Source organism: Tamandua tetradactyla, chromosome 1 (genome assembly GCF_023851605.1).
Source record: "Tamandua tetradactyla isolate mTamTet1 chromosome 1, mTamTet1.pri, whole genome shotgun sequence".
Taxonomy (NCBI): domain Eukaryota; kingdom Metazoa; phylum Chordata; class Mammalia; order Pilosa; family Myrmecophagidae; genus Tamandua; species Tamandua tetradactyla.
The window spans coordinates 153,683,137-153,703,844 of record NC_135327.1 but is presented as its reverse complement, the minus strand read 5'-3'; the positions used below and the strand labels follow the sequence as shown (position 1 = coordinate 153,703,844).

Genomic DNA, 20,708 nt, shown 5'->3' with positions numbered 1-20,708 from the left:
AGCTGGGGATAGGGTCAGTTTCCCTCAAAACATATGCTACTGGAGTAATGAAGTATATCTCAACATCAGGGTTCTGTTAGAAATAAAAAAAAAAATAAAAAGAAGGAAGAAGTAACAGAAGAGGGGAGAGGAGAAAGAGAAGGATGAGGAGAAAGCAGTTACAGAGACAACCATCAGTATCAGCTTCAAGTTGGATGACCATATATCTTTGCCAAAAACAGTCTCAATGTATACCTGTTTTCTGGTGTAAATATTAATAGAATTATTTTTACTTTACTTTCAAAAGTGTCTTGGATGATTGAATATTAAATTGTCACCCAAACAATGAGGTATATATTTTTATGATTTCAGAATTAAGTTTGAGTATAACTTTGTTATAATTATGTAAGAAAACTGCTGAACCTATACTAAAAATTAAAATAAATTTTCAGAATGTATAGCCTACTAAAATAAACTTTAAAACAATTATGAAGTAATACCTTTTAAATGATTGAAACACTAAGTGTAAATCATTCCTATCAATTCTTTAAATTGATTTACTGTATCCCTACTTACTAATATGCTGAACCCTTAATCCATTTTTCTCTTTATTTGAAACAACAAAAGTAACTTATTTTTAAATACATTCTATAATTCACAAGTTAACTCATTTAGACTATGACAGTTTCCAAATATTTAAATATAGTGTTAAACTATATCATAAGCCTCTTTAAGCTCAAATAAATTTCGTGTTTTGTCCATCAAAGGTGCTGGGTAATGAGCATTTGAGGGTTTTGAATCCAGATTGCCTTATTTCAAATCTTTGGTCACACGTTGACTTGTAATGTTGGTAAATTACTTAACCTTTTGGGCCTCAGCGTCCTCATGTGTAAATGGACATAATAAAGGTCTCTACCTCATAGGAATCTAATTATTAGGTTGTGAGGATTAAATGAGTTAACACAGGTGATCACTTAGAAGAGTACCTGGTACTAAATAAATGTCAGATCATAAGATTATTATTGATACTGTATGAAGTCCAGGGTGCTGACTGAGGGACTAGACAATAATGAGCACATATTTCCAAATTAATAATTTGAAAAAACAAGAAAGTACCTTGAGAAGTAGAATGAAGTGTAAGGGCAAAGCAGGACTTGGGGTGACCACAGAGAAGGTGGAATACAGACCAGCCAAGGGTGAGATCAGGTACTGACTCACTAAATGCAGCTCTTCTACTACAAGTTCCTCTTATCTACCTTTCGGCAAGTTGCTAAAAGTTTAGGATATATTGTTAGAAGGAATAAGTCAAATCAGAGTCTCAGTGTAATGCCTTCCTCATTTCAAGGAAACTTTTCTTAACATGGCTTTCCAAAGGCAAATTCACACTCAAAAACCCTGATCATTCAAGAAATAAATACTTGCCATCCAAAGTCAATAACACGTAGTTCTGGTTGGAGGAACAGGCTTTAAAATTAAATGATTAGTCAGAGAGGACTATGTGCAGAATAGAAAGATGAAGGGAAATATAAAATACAAGGGCATTAGAACACTAAGAATAATTGCTTAATAAATATCAAGTGGTTAATTACACTTTCAGCTCCACTAGATGAGGAAAAACTGAAATGTAATCGCATCCTCTCTTTTAGTACATTACCAAGAGAACACGAAACATTTGTATTCTTATTCAGCCTTGGCTTGCTATTGGAGACACACCAAACCCTGAGATTGACTGAACAATATGGGTAAAAATAGTCAAATTAATGGTAACATTACTTATAAGGGGGAAAAAACAGTGTGAATGATTTCTTTTACATGACTCATTGTTTAAATGAGAATATGATATGTACTTTCCACCTAATTGAAGTTGCAGATTTAGCTGAAATAATTATGACATAAGGAGCTAATAGTTGTAAGAACTGATGGACTATTAGCTATCTAGAGAATAGAGAAATATATAGATAATGAACACATTGGATACAATGTATAAATAATTATAAATCATTACCTGAGGAAGTACTTAAACAAGTAAGTGATATGAACTAGCAAATTTTAAAAACTTTCTGTGTACATTTGAGGCACATGTATTGTCAGGGTTCTCTGAAGAAACAGAACAAAAGGAAATAACTGTAAATATGAGATTTATAAAAGTACCTCACCAACTGTGGAGATGCAAGAGTCCAAAATGTGTAGGGTAGGCCAGGAGGCTGGCAACCTGATGAAATTTCTCAGTGAACTCGACAAGAGAGGCTGGCTGGCTGAAGAAGAGATGAAAATTTTCTTCTCCCTTAAAGTCCTCAGCTGATTGGATTAAATCCAGCTGATTGGATTCTTTCATTGTGGAAGACACACCCTTAGTTGATCATAGAGGTAATCAGTTACAGATGCAATCAACTGACTAATTAAAAAAAAAAATCAGTCTTCTGGTGTATTTACCAGTCATGAAATATCCTTGCAGTAACGGTTAGGCCACTGCTTGCCTCATCAGACAACTGGGCACCATCACCTGGCCAAATTGACACCTGAACTCAACCATCACAGAAAATAAACTGAAATTTATTTTGAATTTGGTAACACTACAATTACAGAAATTACCTGCTCCCACTACCCATTCCACATTCCCTTTACCCTCAGCAAGCACTTCAGCTGACTGTGGTTCTTTGTCTGGTGGGGTGACCCAGATCTTCCTTCCAGAAGTTTCTGGCCCATTGGTAGTCCTACCTGGATTGTGTTTTTCCAGCTTCAGGAAAAACTTTAATCTCAGAGCACAGTGGTACTAAGAGCAGTCCTACGGGATCTCCTATATTCCAGGAAAACTCTTTACCTCCGTTGTGTAGTTGCAGACCTACTTGTCCTTGATTCAGAATCAATCACTCAGCCAGTACAGAAATCTCCTTCCTTGCCTGTTGATTCAAAGGCATAAGAAGCCCAAGTGGCCAGATGGCAGCCTTAACTACCAGTTCAATGGAATCGTGGCTGTGTATCCTGATAGGGGCACTCCTTCTTTTGGAACTAATACCTATAGATGAACAGAGTTTAAAGTTGCAGGGACAGGAAGCAAACAATTTTCTGGTGGATCACTAGGGGTGGTAGTGAGTGGTGCCACTCCCATTACCACCTTTTGATTCCTGGACCCATGAATTCTGGCTGTGCCAATTTGAATCTTTTATGTACCCAAGAAAAGACATGTTTTAATCCTGATCTGATCTTGTGGGGGGGAACCATTTCTTTTAATCCTGATTCAATACTTTACAGTGGAAAATGTAATTCAATTATCTCCACAGAGATGTGATGAACCCTGTGAGTTGGCCTTGTAACCAAGGGTGTGACTCCATCCATTCAGGGTGGGTCTTGATTAGTTTACTGGAGTCCTTAAAAGAGGAAACATTTTGGAGAGAGCTCCAAAGAGAGCAGGGCTCAAATGTAGATATTTGGAGATAGAGACAGAAATAGCCCAGGTACTAAGCAAGGACTTTCAGAAATAGCCAGAACCTGAAGAGAAGAAATCTCCAGCCCCAGCAGGTGCTAAGCTGAAGATGAAACTCTGAGTTTTGTCCCAGAGCAGATAAGTGAATGCCCACAGATGCTTGGAGTGGAAACCACTGGCATCAGTAGCCAGAAGCAATGAAACTGGGAAAAAGGACCAGGAGATGCCAGTCATGTGCCTTCCCAGATCACGTGTCCTTGAGTCAAGGTACCTTTCTCTGGATGCCTTTGTTAGGACATATTTATGGCCTTAGAGCTCTAAACTTGTAACTTACTAAATTCTCTTTAAAAAAGCCATTCCATTTCTGGTATATTGCTTTCTGGCACTTAGCAAAATACTGGCTACAAGAGAAACAGCACCATAGAGTGGATGCTGATTCATAGATACACACCCTCCTGGAGAACATTAACCTGGTCCTGCAAAGTACTGCCACCTCATTGGCACCATAATTGGGTCTTCAAAAGGCCATGCCACCATTCTATCAACCCAGCTGCCTCTGGATGATAGGGAACATGTTAGGACCAGAGAATTCCATGAGCATGTGCCCATTATTGCACTTCATTTGTAGTGAAGTGGGTTCCATGATCAGAAGCAATGCTGTGTGGAATTCCATGATGGTGGGTGAGGCATTACATAAGTCCACAGATGGCAGTTTCAGTGGAAGCATTGTATGCAAGGAAGGCAAGCCCATATCTGGACTATGTGTTTATTCCAGTTAGAACAATCACTGTGCCTTTCACAATGCAAGTGATACAATGTAATCAACCTGCCACCAGGTAGCAGGTTGATCACTTTGGGGAATTGTGTCATATAGGAGACTGAGTTTGGGTCTCTGATGCTGGCAGATTGGGCACTCAACAGTGGCCAAAGCCAGGTCAACTTTGGTGAGTGGAAGTCCATGTGGCTGAGCCCATGCATAACCTCCATCCCTATCACCATGACCATGATGAGCCCATTGGGCAATGGCAGGAGGGTTGGGGAAAGAAGATAACTTGTATCTGCAGAATAGGCTATCTTATCCACTTGATAATTAAAACCTTCCTCTGTTGAGGTCACCCTGTGGTGAGCATTCACATGGAACACAAATATCTTCATGTTTTTTTACACTCAGAAAGGTCTATCCACATACCTATTCCCTAGACCTCTTTCTCACCAATTTTTCAATCATGCTCCTTCCATCCAACCAAACTATTAGCAACAGACCATGAGTCAGTATACAAAACACCTCTGGCCAGTTCTCCTTCCTAGCAAAATGAACAACCAGGTGCAGTGCTCAACATTTCACCCACTGGGAGGATTTCCTCTCACTACTGTCCTTTAAGGACATCCCAGAAAGAAGTTGTAATGCAGCAGCCTTCCACTTAGGGGTGGTACCCGCATATCATGCAGAACCGTCTGTAAACCAGTCCCAAATTTTCTCTTCCTCAGTTACTGACTGTAACAACTGCCCAAGAGGCCATAGCTCTAGGCTGAGAAAGAGAAGGTAATAAGGCAGGAGTAGGGGTCATGGGTATTTCGGCCACATCCTTGTGTAACTTACTTGTGTCTTCAGACCTACTTGAGCCCTATCTCTAATACACTATTTCCATTTTATGATGGAGTGTTGCTCTGCACGCTCAACTTTATGGCTTGGTGGGTCAGACAACACCCAGCTCATGATAGAGAACTCTGGTTTGATGGTAACTTAATAGCCCATGGTTAAGCATTCAGTCTCTACTAAGGTCCAGTTGCAGGCCAAAAGCTGTTTCTCAAAAGGAGAGCAGTTATCTGTGGAGCATGGTAAGGATTTACTAAAAATCCTAAGGGCCTATGTTGTGACTCTCCTATAAGAGCCTGCCAAAAGCTCCAGACAACATCTCTACTTGCCATTGATACTTACAGTGCCATTGGATCTGCTGGCTCATATGGCCGTGGCAGAGCAGCTTGCACAGCAGCCTAGACCTACTGCAGAGTCTCCTCTTGTTCTGGTCCCCACACGAAACTAGCAGCTTTTCTGGGCACTTGATAAATAGGCCTGAATAATCCTCCCAAATGAAGAATATGTTTTTTTCCAAAACCCAAAGAGGCCAACTAGGCTTTGTGCCTCTGTTTTGGTCATAGGAGGGACCAGATGCAACAGTTTATCCTATACCTTAGAAGGGGTATCTAGACATGCCCTAAACCACTGGACATCTAGACATTTCACTGAGGTGGAAGGCCCCTGTATTTTTTGTTGGATTCATCTCCCAACCCCTGACACACAGACACCTTACCAATCAATCTAGAGTAGTTGGTACTTCTTGCTTACTACGTCCAATCAACATAATATTATCAATATAATGGAGCAGAGTGATGTCTTTGGGGAGGGAGAAATGACAAAAGTCCCTGCAGACAAGATTATGACATAGGGCTGTAAAGTTGATATACTCCTGGGTAAGACAGTGAAGGTATACTGCTGGCCTTGTCAGCTGAGTGCAAACTGTTTCTGGTGGTCCTTACTGATAGCTATTGAGAAAAAAGTATTTTCCAGATCAATAGCTGTGTACCCGGTGCAAGGAGATGTGATGATTTGCTCAAGAAATGATACCACGCCTGGAACAGCAGCTGCACTTGGAATGATCACCTGTTTTTGTTTACAACATTCAACTGTCATCCTCCAAGACCCATCTGTTTTCTGCACAGGCCAAATAGGAGAGCTGAATGAGGATGTGGTGGGAATCACCACCCTGAATCCTTCAAGTCCTTAAAAGTAGCACTAATCTCTAGTAACCCATGAAATATCTGATCATGTCCTATTCCCCAGTGCACAGTTACCTTGGTAAAAGTCCATAGGTCTCCTTGGGGAAGGCTGGGAGTAAGATTAACAAGGAGTGTAACAGAGTTCTTCCCCAGGGTTCCAGCCTTCCCCTCATCCAAGGGACTCTGGATGTGTAAACTATCTTAAGTCTGGGAATTGATTCATTGGGCTGTGACTCTGTGTTTTTGTAATTCAAATTAGAGTTCTGTTCACTCGATTTAGAACTCTTCTGCTTATACACCTCAAACAAGAATTTAGTAGACTACCCGTCTACTTCTAGGTACCCCATGATCTACTAACCAGAGCTACATGTCTCTGCAAGTCAGATTGTTTTGACTGCCACTTTGAGTCTGCTGTCCACCTTATCTATGACGATTAACTGTTGCCACATGGCTTCTTCTAACTGGAGATTCAATCATCCCCATTGTGTTTAAGGATTCCAGCTCAGTAACAGCAGTTCCCACAGTAATATGTAACCTACAAAGAAGGACAACTACAGAACTCTTCAGGGATGATAAAGCTAGTCTCACAAAATTATTCCTTAAAATCCTGGTAAAAGGTATATCCTCTGGACATTCCTAGGGTGTGTCAGCAGGCCTTCCATCGTAAATACGCTCTAAAATTCCAGTCTCTCTGAGCTTTTGGATCCCTTCATCTCCATTACACCAGTGCAGTTCTGGCATTTTGACCTCAGATAATGTTGGCTACGTTTTGATACATCTTTCAGCCGATCACCTAAGCAAACTGTTAAAGCCCTTTCTAGTCCCTCGGCTACAACACTGAATGCAGAATCTCAGTTTAGATGGCCCATATCAATAAATTCAGCTTGATCCAACTTTAGTTGGATCGTTATCAAGCCATTATCCCACACCCTTCATATCCATTCTTAAACATATTCCTGTCTATATAAATTGGAAAACTCATGTAATTTTTTTGGACTATAGTGCACCTCCTCATGGGTCATACTTTGTACCTTACCTTTTAGGCCCTATTAAGACTTCAGTCTAGTTACATGTCTTGAAGAAAAGAGGGACAGTGGGGGTAGGTTATGAAAAGAATCAGAAGTGTCTTTTAAGCCAATTATTTGAGGGAATTCCTTTGCAGTTTCATCTCATGAAACAGGATTATTCTCTCCAGACAGAGCAGTTAGGGCTGTTTCTCCAAGGGAGGTAGTTACATTCGTTTACATTGTAAATCTTCTACTTGCACTAGGAGACTTTGGGTCTGATTTTCAGAGATCTCAAGTCAGCCACCAGAGGAAATAAGATTTTCCTTCAGGACATACAGAACTTTTACATCTTTCATATAATACTTAACTTGCAAATTTGAAGCCTTTAGCTCCTCTCTTTCTCTTATAACTGTAGTCAGTGTATCTAAGAACAACCAGCCAACATGATTATACCTCTTAACTCATACAAAATGTCGTTAAGGGGTTGAAACAATTTTCCCTTAAAAGTCTTCAACTGACTGGATTAAATCCAGTTGATTAGATTCTCTCACTGTGGAAGACATACCCTTAGTCAGCCATAGATGTAATCAGTCACAGCTGCAATCAACTGATTGATGCTTTAATAAACCAGTCTTCTGATCTGTTAACCAGCCATGAAATAACCTTGCAGTAATGGTTAGGCCACTGCTTGCCTGACCAGACAACTGGGCACCATCATCAGGCCAAATTGATACCTGAACTCAACCATCACAGCACATAAAAAGTGCCTTGAATTTGGAGACACAAATTTTAATTTGGGGGATAATTAGCAATATCAGAAACTTTTCTAACAAAATAATTTTATTGCTCTTTCTTTTATAAATATTTGCTTTTAAAATGATCCAGATAAGCAAATAAGACATTTTCATTTCTCTGTATCATGTCTTTCAAAATATTTCCATGCAAGTGCTCAGATCTTTGAATGTTACAAATTAAATGTGTCAAACAAGATATATTATGGTATCATAAGCTGTTGTCACTGTAATTTCATGGGATCCAAGATGCTAAAATCACTCTAGCTTTTTATTTTTATCTTTCAAAAAATTATTTCAGAAAATGATATATATGAAATATATACCTTATGACTAAATTTATATAAATCCTAACAGTTTTATTACAGCAACGAAAAACAAACTTTATGGGACACATTTCGAAAAATATTGCTCTCATGTGTATAATCTTGATTAATGCATAAAACACTCAAGATTACTAGAATCTTTTAGTAGGCTAAGGTTTACTCTTATTTTCCAACCTGAAGTTTCTAGAGGGCACTTTGGCGAATCCATTCATTTGCGTTGTTTATTAAATTCCCTGAGCCTACTGATCCATATACTTAGTGTCAGAAAAAGAAAAAGAAAAATATTATCACAATATTGTAGTCTCAAAATTTTTTAATCCATACACTATTTCAGATGACTCATTGCTTAAGACCAAAAATAATATGGAAATTGAGAATCATATTTAACATTTAATTACACTAATGAAATGAATATTTTAGGTCCAATATAATAAAAAAGCTGATATATTGAAAAGTATTGACATCTGTTTCACTCTTTGCCTTCTTCATGGGCTGAAACCTACCAAATTTATTCCATTTGATTTCACAGAATTCTCATATGGCAATCTATTTTATTTACTTTATCTTCAATAAAATGGTTCAGTGAACATTAGCAACTCTGAGACACAAGTTTCAATCAGTCTTCAGGCAAACGTGTCGATCTATATTAGACCTACTGTGCTGTTAGTTGCAGCTAGAAAGTTGGAATAAGTCAGAGCAACAGTAGAACGTGAGCAAGGTCTAGTAAAGGCACAGTGAAGGGAAAGAAGCTCTCTCCAGGCTCTCCCATGCATCCCTTACACAGTGTCAGATATGGGTTCAACATATGGAGAGCTTCTTATAAGGCTGACAGATAAAAGAAGACTTCAAGTTCTAACTTTATTTTATATGACACTTAACAGTAATAGTTCTCTGTTCTTTAGCAGACAATTGTAAAAACCCGAATTGCTAACCGTTAAAAGTAAGTCTTCATGTTCACTCCTTGGATATGATATAGGAAAAAAAAAAAAAACTAAAAACATTCAAGCTGCATAGCATATCTTTTATAACATGTTCATACAATTACTGATATCACAGTAGTTTTACAGGACCTTTCCTTACAAATTTGTATGACATTTTAAATATAGCTGCTAGATTAGCGTTTAACCACAAAACAATCAGTAAGTTTGAGCAACAAACTCACTTTGGAAAATGATATGATGAAAGAGTAATTCCAAGAAATAGGGGCAGTACTGTTAGATGCTGTGAAAATGTCTCCCAAAGCACAAACTTTGTAATAAATGATGCTGGTTCATATTTGATATGGGCTGTAAAAAAGCAGATTATTGTAATGGTGCTCTTACCAGCAAATAAGACCATTAAAAATGTACTTAATGTTCAGCTGAATTGAAAAGCAGGCCAGAGTAAATCCACATTATTCTATTTTGTATAATGGTATAAAAAATTTTACTAGTGGATAGTTCCTGGCCATAAGTTTAAAATTATAAATGTTATTTCCCCCTTTTCAATAAGAACAAGTTTCCATTTTCTTTCTCTATTTTTAACTATAATGCAGTAATTTTGCCCAGGTTCTATCATCACAATATAATCAATAGGGATGATATTTGGAATGGATTATTCTGAATTTATAAAAAGAATGTTGCTTTATTAATTGGCGATTCATACTTCTGAACCTCCTATCCTGGAGACCAAATGTATTCTAGTGACTTCCTACTCCATAACATAGCACTCAAATTCATATATAGACATATGTATATATACATACATATGTCAAAATATTTCATGTAACTTTACACTTTATAACTCTATAAGGAAAATAAAAGAGCAAACAGAAAAACAGCATGACAGGTAACAGGTTAGTGTCTTTATGTTCCTGTCTTATAAGGGTGAGAATATTTTAACCATTCAAAGCTTCTACAGAAGAACCAGTGCCCAGACCAGCACCCAGATATATCCTGTCCTGGGTAAGTATAACTTTCAATCTCAGTCAATGAGCAAGAGAGTCAAAGTGGCTTCTACGTGTTGTAATATCAGCATTCCAGATGAAATCTAACTTCTCACGTTTTCTTCTCATTTGGCTCACTATTCTATAGTTATGCCTATCTCTTCCATTACATTTGTTTCAGAGACCATATGTTAGATATATTATTAATCTTTGTACTCCTCACAGAGCCAATGACAGTGCTGAAATTTGTGGAAATAATATTAGGGTAAATTATTATATAATGTATTAATTCTCTATTGCTGTGTAACAAATTACCTGAAACCGTAGCAGCTTTAGAACAATAAACATTCACTATCACACATTTTCTGAGGATCAGGAATCTGGGACCGGCTTAGCTGGGTAGTTAGGCTCAGAATCTCTGAGGAACTTGCAGGTTGTTACCAGTTCCTCCCTAGCTAAAGGGCTCAGTTCCTCACCGTGTGGACCCTCCCATGGCAGCTAGCCTGCCACAAAGCAGGTGATTAGAGAGACAGAGACACTGGGGAGAGAGAGAAAAGAGAACATCCAAAACAGAATCTCAGGATCTTGCATAACCTAGTTTTTAAAATGACGTATGATCACTTGTGCCATATTCTATTGGCCACAAGACCAACCCTGGTAAAATGTGGAAGGGGACAACAGAAGGGTATGAAAAACAGGAGACAGTATCATTAGGTGCCACCTGAGAGGTTGCCAACCACAGTCTGGCCTCCAAAGTTTACGTCCTTCCCACATACAATCAGTTGCAAATGTGTAAACTGTAACGGATTCTTAAATGTAATCAAAGGGATTGGGGGTATATTTCAGGTTAGTGAGTCACTGTAAGGATGAATAACTCAAAAAGAACATCCTTTGCAATAACTCTCAAACTGAAAACTGACTGAGAGACCACTATTCTAATTCAATATCTCATATATTTAGCAAATATTTCATAAGGTTTTATGTGTAAAGCTGCAGGTAACACAGAGATGGAGTATACCTTCCCTGTGGCAGAGAGAATGAGACAAATGCCTATACATCTATAACACTAGATTGGATATCATGTGGCATGAAAATATGCAGGTAAAGTTCCTGAGCTGGCTGACAAGGGGGAAAGAATGAGGAAAGGCATAATGGAAATCATAGAGGTTGAAAAGCGTTTTGAGGAGGTGGAGAAAGGGAAAGAAAAAAAGGATGCACATTGTTCAATATGTGGGCAAGTGTAAGGCATGTAGTATAGGGTATGCTTAGCAGAGTAATCAGTAGAAAAGGTTGGACATCTGGATTTTGTCAGATTCTGAAGAGTATTAAATGACTGTTTAGATTTAGTCTGGTAGCTAGCTAGCTTGAAATAATGGATGAATTTTACGCAAGGGGAATGGCCTGCTGGGAGTTATACAGGAGACATAAATATATGAGAACAAAATTTTACACTTTGTGACAATATCCCTTTTTATTGGATATGACATAATTATGAAACATAGTGAAACAATATTTTACACGAACTTTAAATTAATATATTAAACTTGCTGTGGCAGACAGACCCGAGGATGACGGCAATGCACGTGCCCTTCGTAATTCCTTCCCCTTAAGTGTGGGTAGGACCTGTGACTTGCTTCTAAGCAATAGAAAATGCAGAGGTTATGGGATGACACTCCATGATTATGCCCACACACACATATTTTAAATATGTATACACATACATAGTTATACACACATATGTATACATATGGCTCCATTTTGCTAGCAAACACTAGATACTCTTCTGCTGGCCTTGAACAAGCCAGCTGCTGTGATGTGAACTGTTGATGGAGAGGGCCACATGAAAAGGAAATGTGGAAAGGCACCTGGAACCATGGGCCAAAGTCCTACAACTGCAATGAACTGAATTCTGCCAACAATGAGCCTGGAAGAGGACCCAGAACTCCAGACTGCAGCCAACATTTTGATTACTAGATTTTCAAGACCATGAGCAGTGGACCCACCTAAGCCATGCTTGGACTCCCGATCCTTGGAAACTGTGAGATATAATGTGTGTTGTTTTAAGCCACTAAATATGTGGTCATTTATTACACAGAAATATAAAACTAATACATAAAATAGCCAAAATGCAGAGACCACATTTAGAGAATTAACCCATTTTTTGGCATTTCTTGAAATACCCTGGTGGCCTGGATGATACAGTCAAGCTCTGAAACTTATATAATAAGATACAAAATAGCAACTAACTTTTAAATGCTATGTCTTTTATGTGTATTCATACATTTAGTCTTCAAATCAACTCTATGAAGTAGGCAATATTTCTATTTCCTAGATTAAGAAATTAAGGGTTAGAGGGCGGGCCACAGGTGGCTCAGCAGGGAAAGTTTTCACCTGCCATGCTGGAGACCCGGGTTTGATTCCCGATGCCTACCCATGCAAAAAAAGAAAAAGAAAAAAGAAATTAAAGGTTAGAGAGCTTAAGTGAATTGTCCAAAGTTTCAGAAATGCTTTGTTGTAGAACTATAATTCAAATTTGATTTCAAAACTTGCACTGGCAACAACTACACTCTGTAGCGTATTTGCAGCCTTGCTCATTCCTTCTTTTTGCCAAGAAATATCAGTAGAGTATGTGTGTGGATCACTGACTGAGTCCCACCTCACTCAAGCCATTTCTGCATAGTCGATTACTTTTCAGTATTTTGAAAACTAAAGGAAATATTTTGTCATGAAAAGCATGATGCCTAAATGTTACTGTGTTTATGAAATGTATAACATTTTTCTGTAAGTATGCAAATGACATTTATTTCTACTCCATTAAAATTACTAAATTATTGGATCTTTAATGTTTTATATGGATTTAATACTCTTACAACAGAAACTCTGAATATAAATTATGAATATCACAAAGTAAAATACACACACACACACACACACACACACACACGCAAACATTCACCCAACCACCCATTTACCACATAGACAAACATCGCTGTAAGTTGTATAAAATCAACATTTTAGTTCTCATTTTAGAAGTATCGCTTACAACTGGTAATTTATCATTTCTAAGAGGTAAAATGGGGATAATGCTAAACAAAACGTTTGAAAATAGTAAGATTCAACCAAGTACATGTTCTTTAGGGCTTTTTGGGGGGGCAGTGCAGAGATGAAGGGGACAGAGAATAAAGGAGTGGAAAGGGAAGAAGAAAACTAGTATTTATGGGAAATAGCTCTAGGTGCAAGTAGTCATTTTTACCGTAACTCAGTAGACAAGTATATTTATTCCCCATTTCACTATATGAGAACTGAGGTTCAAAGATGAATTAAAAAAATAATATTTGAGATCAATCTTTGAGAAAACTAACTTTATCAAAGAAAATTAACCATGTTCAGTAAGAAAGATAACAAGTGGCTACAGGGATACAAATACAGCAGACATGGGTTCTAAAAACAATTGTTCATAACTAGCTGTAAAATCACGAAAAGCTATACAACTGCCTCCAAATCACTGAAATTCTTTGCTGTTAGTTTATTCACTTATTAAACACAGGATAATAACCCCAGCCTTACTTATATAATAAGTTTGATCAAAAAGGAAAATGTAGTAATAAGTTGCCAAAATGGAAAATCTTTAAGTTGGAAAATCTTAAATGCTAGCTACATGCAGAATTATTTTATTAGTGTATTTAAAAAAATGATAAAGCTGACAAAAATTAGACAATAGGCAAAATAGCAGGTATAATACATGAGGAATATTTGACTATATAATTAAATAACGTGGCCAAAAATCTCTCAGGGAAATTTTGGAGTCTTTATCTTTAGAAAACTTTTGAAATAGGTAGAGCAATTTAGGCAGATAGTCAAGATCCTCAGCCCATCCTACTCTTATGGTAAGTCCCTTGATGAAGAATTTTGAGAAAGCCAGGGCACCAACATTCCCCTCTGTTTTGGAGAGAAATGATATAAACTATTAAGAAGTTGGAAATACCATCTCTCAACCTACCATTCCTGTTAGCAAATAGAAAAATCATTATAGATTGGATACCTTTGACATTTGGTACCTAAGATTGTTTGATTGATACCATAGTTCAACACTGACACTGAATAACTAATTTTACAGAAACACTAAATATCAAAACCTTTATATGTTGGCACTTTAAGTACAAAGGAAAACTATCATTAGATTTAAAGATGGGCAGCATTAAAAGAAATAGATGCTTTCTAAACAGCTGATATGCTGGGTTTCAAAAAGTTTGTAAGATGAACCAAACTTTCAAGAAGAAAAATCATCACTAATATGTTGCTCTCTTTATTTTTTCAACAATTCTAGATCCCAATTAAATTTCAATAAAATAATACTTTAAAACCAGTATGAAAGGGCAACAAATAGCATAAAATACCTGTTTCTTCTTGCCTAATGATTTCTTTTCAATATTTCAAAAGCCTCATATTCTAGATAAATTAATGTAATTTCCCCATCCCACCCCCAAAACAAAGAGGCTAAGTTTAAAAGCAAGCATGAGAGCAGCAAGAAGTGAAATTGGAAGCCCAAGAGAATAGATAGTGATAAATATTCCTCTTGCCATACTAGACGTCACTGTGTCCACTAACTTTTTTTAACCTTTGAGGGAAAAACACTTAATCAAAACATTAAAGAATTAAAAAAAAATCCATGAGAAAGACAAAAATAAGTGCAGTGAACAAAAGAGAATTATTAATAAAAGGACCTTTACCTGTTTCTTCCAGATCTTGCACAAGACTTTTAAGTCAACCGTGAAATGGAATCCTAGGTAAATTCGATCCCCACATCACATTAATGTAGCCCTGTTAATGAAGATAAATAATTGTCACTCGCTGAAAATTAACTTAGAATTTATTTCACAATTAGAGTCCAGTGTTTTCATATTCATCCTCAAATAAGGAAAATCATTAATGTATCCATTATTTTGTGAATCTTCAAATATGTAGGCTATATGTATGAAAATGCATATTAATTTAGAGAACTTTAAATCCATTTAGGGTGCAAAGCAAGGATCATGGAAAAAGCACAAGATGCATTGCAAGAGATGCAAATTTCATCTCCCACTCATACTGATTTGGCAGGTTTAAACTTTTTGCTAATTAAATTTCATTATTTGTAGGAAAAATTATTTGAGTCTCAAGGTCCCCAAATGAAAACATGACTGATTTCAATTGCCTCTTCAACACACACTTAATGAGCTTTGAAGGCTTTTTCATAATTAACAAATTGGAAGTAAGCATTTTTTCCTTATAATCACAATGTAAGGGTTATTACTTTAATGCTTATTTGAATTTGTATTTTCCAGGCCGATTTCCTATTTAACCACTTACTTTTTTTGTCATTTCCTCCTTTAATTAATCTGAGAGATTTCACTCTTACTTTCCTTAGGCTAAAATATGTTAAGTACTCTGAAAATCCAATAAAATTATAGAAGTTAGCAGTATATGGAAAGTAATTGGAGTTTGATTCCCACTCCAACTGTGATTGATTGGTATTGACAGTAAATGAATTTTGACTCACATACCAACTCTGATTGATTGACATGGAAAGCTGTATGGAGACAAATCTGAGCCTGCAGCAGGAAGGAATACTGGGTCCAATGGGCAATGTCTGCCATAGGCATGGAAATGGATGTGTAGCGTCACTGTCATCTTTGTTGAACAATTAGACTTCTTATTTTATTTAAATGTTCTTCCAAATGCTTGTGACTTAAAGAAGCTTTTCTTCCAATGAAACTTAAGTGAGGGGACAATTAATAAAACAGATAAACTGAAGTATCAGTTTAATCAGAATACCAACTATTCAATGCCACAATTATCCCTTTCTCCAGATATTTTGGTTTGTTCCACAAAGCCTTAGGTATGTTCTGAGAATGTAATTCGAAATCATTGTTTTAGTTAAACATAAATATTAAGGTAACCAAAAATCATAAATAATCACATTCTAAATTCTTTTTTTTGCTTCTGCTGTACACATTTCTCTTAATGATAATATTCTGCACAAGAACAAGCCTGATTTTTGACTTTCCTTGTGTTGTTCTTCCATAATTATTTTCTATTTGCCATTAAAAAAGAAAGAGTCCTTATTAAAATGTAACAGTATAAATCATTTCCCACCTCCATACTGGCTTACTTTTCCTTATACATATTCGTAGATGTCAATTTTTCCCAAATCTATAAATTCTATGTACTCTAGTAAAAATTCCACCTAGATTTTTAAAAGAAAATGCATAGGCCCATTTTAAAGGCATAGGCAGAAAAAGATCTGTTGACATCAAAATAATATTCGAAAATGAAAAGCAAAGAGAAGAACTACACTCGGCCAGATTTTATGATATATTACAAAACATATAGAGTTCAGAAACAGACTCACATATACATGAAGTCTTTATATGATAAAGGTAACAACAGAAAATAAGAAAAATAGTTGGTATTGGCTCATTATACGGAGGGAAAAACAACAGTCTCAGAATATGACAACAAAAACATTGGTTCACTCTCTTATTTCACATATAAATTGGATGCCATAAAAATTAAAGAGCTAAATATGAAAGTTATCTTTTCAAAGCTAGCAGAAGAAAAATTAGGTGACTATTTCTGAAACACTGAAGTTAAAAAAATTATTTCTGAAAGAAGGCCCACAATGAAAAAATGATAGGGTATAAAACTATGGGATTTACTAAATTAAAATTAGAATTTTTCAATGGAGGATAGTTAAGTAAAAAAATTCCATAGAAAAATTGAAGGAATCTCTAAAACCAACAAATAATTAATATCTAGAATATATATATATATATATATATATATAAATATATATACATACACTGAAAACCAGTAGAAAAATGAGCAAAAGATCTGAAAAACAATCCTCAAAAGGGAATTCCAGAATGACTACCAAGTGTACTTTAAAATGCTCAAAATCATTAGCAGTAATCAAGAAGATGTAAATTAAAAATCCAATGAGATACCACTTTATATTACCAGAATAGCATAATTTGACTGCTGGATTCTACCCAATGTTAGGAAGAAAACAAAATAATGAGAAGTAATTTGTTTGTTGCTAATGGAAGCATAAACAATATGGTTATTCACTAAACCAATTTGGAAGTCCTAACATGCCTATTTGTTCTTTATGGACCATAAAAAAAAAAAAAAAGAACACTGTGTAGATCTCTACTGGAGAATTTTTAGCTTATACTGAATCCCAGTTTTTTGTTACAAGCCTTTCACATCTACTAGTTTCTCCATTTCCATTACTTAAAGTAATATCGAAAATTGATAAATCAAGAAATAGCAGTAAACATATAATTTAGAAATATATATAAATAAACATTTATTTAGAAATAAATACCAGGAAAAAAATATTTCTGTGTATCTGGACTGGGTGGTGGGGAAGGTGTAAGACAGAGGACTACTACTTTTAATTATAATTCACTTTTTATTCCATTTGATTTTTTAACTTTAGACACATATTTTTTTGATAAAAGTCAAATTTAAATGCCAAAGAAAAGGCAAGGAGCTAATTTTTAAAAATAAACAAAGAACATATCTTTGCATATCATTGCAACAGCAACTCAAACATACATTTTATTTAAATAAGCATATGTGCAGGAAGATGGTGGAATAGGGTGCACTGACTTCATCCAAGCTTCATGGAACAAGAATAGGCCAAAAATATATAAGTAACTGGGAATGCAGGTGAAGTGGAGAGACTGGGAAGGAGAGAGAGGAGTGAGTATCCTCAACTGTGGCCCACCAGGGGCAGATGGCACACAGGGGTGCAAGGTCCTAAGGGAACATTGTGTTCCTCCACTCCAGCCAGCTCCCATAGCAGGCTTGAGAGGTCTTCCCTGTGCATGCAGACCACTGGGTCAGTGCATGGGGCTTGTTCCCCACCCCTAAGGTGGCAGAGACTGGGAGTCCCCCTGGGGAGCAGGGGGAGAAGTGGAGCAGAGTAGACCTGATGGCCAACTGGTGAAGAAAGTTCATGGGCTCCCAGTCCCACTCCCTTTTATCCACAGAGGCCCAGGGATCTCAGGTGTGTACAGACAGAAAGGTGGGGCCTGATGAGACTGGCCAAGTTGCATGCTGCCATATTTTTGTTTTGTTTATTTTCTTGTGCATGGGCTGGGAGTCTAACCCAGCTCTCACACCTGACAGGTGAGCTTTCTACCACCAAAACACCCATGCACTCTTCTCTGCCTAGTTTTTAGCAGACCATCAAGTATATGTATTTTTTTGTTGCTGCATTGTTCAGGAGTTGAACCTAGATCTCCTCTTGACAGGAGGGCATTCTACCACTGAAAAACCCATGCATCTTTTCTGCCTAGCTTTTAATAGACACCTAAGTAGAACTGTGCACTTTACATGAGATCCAGGCCTTGGTTTGACAGGGAATTACTGACAAACCAAGCGTGAAAGAGGATCTTCAATGCAAACTCAAGTAAGTACAAAACTTTAGATGAGTGAAGGAAATTAACTTGCAAAATAACATTATTAAGATAATCAAACACCCCAGACATAACAGAAAATAACAAAGTATGTGAAGATCCAGACAGAAATGACCCAGCTAAATGACCAAATCAAAACAGCAGAGGGACACAGAATATGGAACAACTACTCGAGGATATTTATAAAGAAATAAAGGATAACAAGAAGACACTAGAAAAGCATAAAGAAGAATTCAAAAGATTAAATGGAAAAATAACAGATCTCACAAAGATAAAAGGCACTGTAAACCAAATTAAAAATATACTAGAGATACACAACAGCAGATTTGAAGAAACAGAAGAAAGAATAAGTGAACTAGATGATGGAAACTGAACTCACAAACACACAAAAAAACACATGGCAAGAAAGATGGTAAAGATGAACTGGATCTCAGGGAAATGATGGACAACAAAACACACAAATAAAAGAATCACTGGTGTCCAGAAGAAGAGAAGAGTAAAGGGCTGGGAAGGTTAATTGAAGAGATAATCATAGAAAAGCTCCCATCCTTACAGAAGGCATAAATATGCAAATCAAAGATGACCAACAAACCCCAAATAATAAATCCAAATAGGCCTACTCTAAGACATATAGTAATCAGACTGTCAAATGTTGAAGAGAACCAGAAAGTCCTGAGAGCTGCACAAGAAAATCAATCTACTACATACAAAGGAAACCACATAAGACTGAGTTTGGAATATTCAAAGACACCATGGAAGCAAGAAGGCAGTGGCATGATATATTTAAAATCCTCAATGAGAAAGACTTTCAGCCAATAATTCTTAATCCAGCCAAGTTGTCGTGTAAAGTGGAGTGAGAGATTAAAATCTTCAAAGACAAAGACCGAGAGAAACAGTCAACAAGAGATCTGCTCTACAAGAAATACTAAAGGGAGTTCTGACACTTGGAAAGAAAAAAGACAGGAGAAGGAGGTCTGGAGGAGGGCACAAAATTGAAGAGTACCAGTAAGGGTAATTCAAAGGATAAAAGGAGAAAGAGGGGAAAGAATATATATAGATCTGACAAATAAAAACTAAAGGATAAATGGTAGATCAAAGAACTAGTTTTACAGTAATAAATGTGACTGCTAATTGATTAAACTCACCAATTAAAGGATACAATGTGACAGAATGTATTTTAAAACTATGATCCATCTATATGCTGTTTGCAAGACACATCCTAGACCCAAGAATACAAATAAATTGAAAGTGAAGGGATGGAAAAAGATGTTCTATGCAAGTTGTAACCAAAAGAAAGCAGGTGTACCTATACTAATATCAGATAAAATAGACTTTAAATGTAAATATGTCATAAGAGACAAAAAAGCACACTACATATCAATAAAAGGGCCAATTCACCTGGAAGAAATGGTAATCATGAATATTTATGCTTCCAATCAGAGAGCTCCAAGGTGCATGAGGCAGGCGTTGGTGGGAGTGAAGGGAGCTATAGATATTTCAGCAAAAATACTGGGAGACTTCAATGCACCACTTCCCTCCATGGATGAAATAGCCAGACAGAGGATGACCAGGGAGGTAGAGAACTTAAGCGATATGATGGATGGGCTGGACCTAATAGATATATGTGGATTGATGCACCTCTAAACAGTAGGATGCACATTTTTCTCCAGTGATCATGGAATGTTCTTCAGGATGGAATATATGCTGGGACACAAACAGGTCTTTATAAATTTAATAAGATTGAAATTATCCAAAGTACTTTCTTTGGCCACAGAGAATGAAGCTGGAAATAAATAAACAACTAAGAACTGGAATTTTCACAAATATATGGAGATTGAATAGCATACTCTTAAATAATCAGTGAGTCAAAGAAGAAATTGGTAGAAAAATCAGTAAAAATCTGGAGACAAATGAAGGTGAGAATACAGCATGTCAGAACTTATGGGATGCATCAAAGGCAATGCTGAGAGGGAAGTTTATTGCCCTAAATGCCTATATTAAAAAAGAACTA

At 36.6% G+C, this 20,708-nt stretch overlaps 1 protein-coding gene across 3 annotated transcripts in view; it reads right to left on the bottom strand.

Moving 5' to 3' along the window:
- Positions 1 to 20,708, bottom strand: part of FOXP2 (forkhead box P2) — a 587,369-nt gene that overhangs the window by 373,795 nt on the left and 192,866 nt on the right. For all 3 annotated transcript variants that reach the window (XM_077113417.1, XM_077113328.1, XM_077113646.1), the window contains exon 3: positions 14,960 to 15,050. The gene's annotated coding sequence lies outside the window, so the exon portion shown is untranslated. The remainder of the gene's footprint in view (positions 1 to 14,959; positions 15,051 to 20,708) is intronic.